Here is a 4,828-nt window from a genome sequence, read left to right on the forward strand (position 1 = left end):
AATATAGGTAACAGTATTGCCAACTCGCTAATAGAAAAAAAATCTTAAAATCAGATTTCAAAAATCCCTAGAAATCTCTAGTTTTTCATTAAAAAACTCAAAAACCTCTAGTTTTTTAATTTTATTGGGAAATTGCCTACAAATAATAATGAAATTATTGATAAATTAATGATAAAAACTTTAGGCTGCTTTTCGTTATTCACTACGGGTACTGAAAATCTATAGTTCACGTTAACCAATGAGAGTCGCGCTTTCTTTCAGGATTGTTCTGCCATTAGCTATCGCTAGTTAACGATAGCGACAATTGTCATCATCGATAAGACGTTTAGAAAATCCCACTATTGAGAGAGGACATGACGGCCCAAAATTAAAGCACTATAATATTGTATATACTTTGTTCAACGAGAGAATGATCTTTGCGCATAGCAGGCAATGTAATGCTGTACAACGCTATGAAGACCTGTGCAAAACGGACGAATTTTTGTCCGATCATTCTCTTGTTGAACGAAGTATAGGTATTCGCATCCGCCATTTCTAGTCCTTTCATTCTTTGTTCTCTTTTCAACTTTCTCTCTTCTCTCTTCAATCATCTTAATTTAACGGCGTAGTTGAAAGAGAGCAAGGGATTGAGAAAAGGAGCAAGAGAGTGAGAGAAGGACTAAAAATAGCGGATGCGAATGCTCATATTATAGTGCCTTATCAAAATCTATAACTGCAAAATGCTGTCGCGTATTACCGTTCTCTGAAAAAATGGATGTTAACACATAATATTCACCTTTTTGCGCAGTCGTCTTCAACATGACCAATCTTTGATCAATCAAAAATTTGTTCTAAATTTAGGATAAGCATTTGATTGATTGTTCTTAATTTAGTTTACCGGCCATTATGCGCAATGAAATATCTTATATTCTAGATTTATTCGTGTCGCATGTTCTTACATGCTCTAAAATACTCCTCCTACAGCATTTCTCGTTCTGTCATGCTCGTTGAAGTGAGTAGAAGCTGTAACATCGGAGCTAAAGAACCTCACAGAGAGTAGCAAATTGCATCACATGATCCGTCTCCTCTGATTGGACATGGGCATCAAAGTTCCATAGACATGGAAAAGATTGGAGAAAACTGGTCAAGTGATCTCCGTTCTGATTGGACGTGGGCATTCACATGATGCAATTTGTCACTCTCTCTCTCTCTCTCTCTCTCTCTCTCTCTCTCTCTCTCTCTCTCTCTGTGAGGCTTCCTAGTTGGGAGAATGCAACGCAAACAAACCTTCTTATACCATGGAAATAACAATTCTGTATACAATCAATCAATCACAGTCAAGAAACTACCATTTTTCGTATGTGCTTAATAGGGCCCTAGGATCTCTAATATGGTAGTAAACTCATTTCAAAGTCACAAGAGATAGAAAAATAGACAATCTGAAGCATCAACAGTTTCTCTTACGCTTTTGATTAGCTGTCACGATTATTCTTGTGACTGAAGCCGATATTCATAGTTCGTTCTTATATTCAAGATTGTCTTAAGTGCGATCTTAAGAAGTTAACAATCAGAGGATCGCATTAGCGTCTTAAGACATTATTTAAGATGGTCTTGAAATAAGAATCGACTATGAATATCGGCCTAAGTTTTGCTACTCATGGTAATTTAACCGAAGTTTAACATATTCATCTCTTTTCAATTCTAGAATTTAACGTCTGTATACATGGTGTTTGATAAGTAACGATAAATCTTTCGTATGGGGATAGAATGGACTAAACTGAGAAGAAAATTTACAATTTTCGCAATAGTTAATAAGATATCAACTTTTTAGTACTGCATTTTCTCATTTTTACCAACATGAGAAAATGCGATATTAAAAAATTCTGAAAAAATTCTAAAAAAATTCTTAGAGCTCTATGAGAACAAAATAAATAATTTTTGTCTTTTGCAGTTTGTAAAATTGATAGTATTTGAGTAAAAAATTATTGAAGATCAATTTTCGATAATTTTTAATAATTAATATCTTGTTAACTATAGCGAAATTGCAAAATGATAGAGGACTTTTTTTCTCAGTTTAGTCCATCGGTTGCGTTCAACAGACTCAACAGTTTTGCAATCGTTTTATGATTCTTCGCTGAGATAGAACTATTCCTTTAAATCTAAAAGTATAATCCAATCAACGCGATGAATTATAAAACGATTGCAAAACTGTTGAGTCTGCTGAACGCCATTCTGCCCCTATGTGAAAGATTTATCATTATTTTTCAAACATCTTGTATACATGTATATATGTAAATTTATATATATATGTAAATAGATACGTTCGGCATTGCAAATCGGAAGCGTTTGTTTCCTCTTTTATCTTGAAAATCGTTCGACAACTCGCATTTTTCTGCTACATGTCATCTCATCTGCATATTAACATTTCTAGAATCAACCGATCCACTCCGGATTCAAAGACCGAGTTCGTGCAGAGCTAATGCACATTTTCGCGCCTAAATTAAATTCATAATCTGTATATTTATGATAATATACTAATTGATTCGTTGACACATATATTCATCTCTTTTAATATACTTCTATTTTACAAATAGTGTATTTAAACTATAATATCTGAGTCTACAAATGCTGAAACAAATGCTATCAAATCGAAATTGATAGAGTACATTATGTACATACAATATTTAAAGGAAAATAAGTTTTTAATTCTTTTCTCCTCTTTATGAATTTGAGTATTTGAAAACAAAAAATTTGCTAGTTAATTTTTAGATCAAAGTTTATGTTGCACACATAGAATGAAATAAAATCAAACTGTATTAATATATTAAAAACTCTAAAATTTATTTGCAATGTAGTATTTTCTTTTAAGAAAACATACCTGACGTATGAGTCTGCTGCATTCATGTGTAATGATCTATTTTTAATATATAAGATTATTATTAGTTTTTAATAAAGCGAAAAATATTTTCAATTAATAGAGGATATTTTTTATTTATTTCATAAAAATAAACAATTTCATTTTATAATCTAACTTTAAAATTTACAGCTCTGTATCGGAATTAATAACTCGGATTGCTTGAAGATTACGTGATCAAGCTCGTTATCTGCTAGCTTGCATTTCAGATTTTTATTGCCGCATGCACCTAATATATATATAAATAGAAGACTCAGTAAAAAACTTTTCATGCATGAACATGTATAAATATGTATAAACATACATAAAAAAAAACAAGCATAAATATATTCATAAACATATATAATTATATATGAATTTTACGTTCATACATTCTTCTTCCTTTTGTAAAATTACTTTTTAATGTAATAGAAATAATAATAGCAATGTGAAAACATAAAAAATAATTAAAGGGATAATTTTCATATTGTTTGTTTAAAAAAAAACAAATTTGAAAAGTTGCTTACGTATAATTATATATAAAATTATACATAATTATGCATAATTTTATATATAATTATACGTAAGTAATTTTTTTACATTTATTCTTCTTTCATACATCTTTCTTTCTTTTGTAAAATTACTTTTTAGTGTAATAGAAATAATAATAGTGTCAATATCAAAATATGATATTACATTTTAATACATATCAATATCATGATATTATGTAAATTATACTAGTAATACTTTCTTTTTGATACTATGGGTACAACGCGATGCTACAAACGCTTTGAAGTATTTTTTAATTAGTTAATTTGTAAAATTCTTTCTTCTAATTGATCCATCAAATATTTCAAAGCATTTGTAGCGAGATTTTGACCACAGCCTATGAGTCTGAGCACAAGAACTGTCATAATACTTATTTAGATTTAAATTGTAGACATAAGTAACACACAAGCTTTCACGTATGACGTACAACTTATTTCCGTTTTATTGCGTGTCTCCAAGAGACGGCAATAAATCGTACTTCATACGCCAAAGCTTGTGCATTACTTACGTCTACAACTTAAGTCTCTAAGTAAGTGTTGCGACAATTCTTGTGCTCAGACTCTATATATGCGTACATGCAGTTTCAAAGTAACATTGGCGAACCTGATAGTCGTGATGAATGAATATCCAGATATGAAGTGTACGATCGGAGGAAACTAATTTCAAACAGGAAGGCATCAATGACGCCTAGTGTACAAATTAATAAGTAAAACGGACGGTATTACCAACATATGTCAGACTGTTATTTAAAAATAATAAAAACAAAAACGGCGCGTAGTTTAAATCAGTATAAATTATTGAGAATCAAGATGTGTAAGTGATGTAAAAATTCGGTGTCAGATTGCAAATTAAGATTGTTTTTTTGCAACTGAACTCTACCGTTTCGCTATGAAGAAATGAGAATTTTACAATGTTCAGACATACTGATGATGGTCCGGAATTAGGCCAAAACGTTTAAGCGTAACTAATTATACTATAGTTTTTTGACAATAAACAATTTTTATTTTCGCACTAACAACCGCAAAAAATTCTCATTAGCCCTTATTTGTTTTTAATAAATATTTAGCTTATACATTATTAAATTTATGATTTTTTATTATATAAATGTTCCATACATAAATATACATACTTGCTATAATATCCAATATAAAGCTATTGTATAATATCCTATATATTGCAGAAAAATCACAATTTTTTCTCTGCAGTTATCATCTTTATTGATAATTGAACTTTGACAATAACACTGAATCACAATTTTAAAGAAAACTCGAATATTATTGAGTTCTAAATGTATAAATACGTCTACTAAATCTAATAAATCATAAAATTAGTACAATATTATCAATTTTAACTCTTAATCATTTTTAACTCTTAATCACTTCACTTCTATTTCAGAAATAAATCTTT

This window comes from Acromyrmex echinatior, chromosome 14 (genome assembly GCF_024713525.1).
Source record: "Acromyrmex echinatior isolate Ae372 chromosome 14, ASM2471352v2, whole genome shotgun sequence".
Lineage (NCBI taxonomy): Eukaryota > Metazoa > Arthropoda > Insecta > Hymenoptera > Formicidae > Acromyrmex > Acromyrmex echinatior.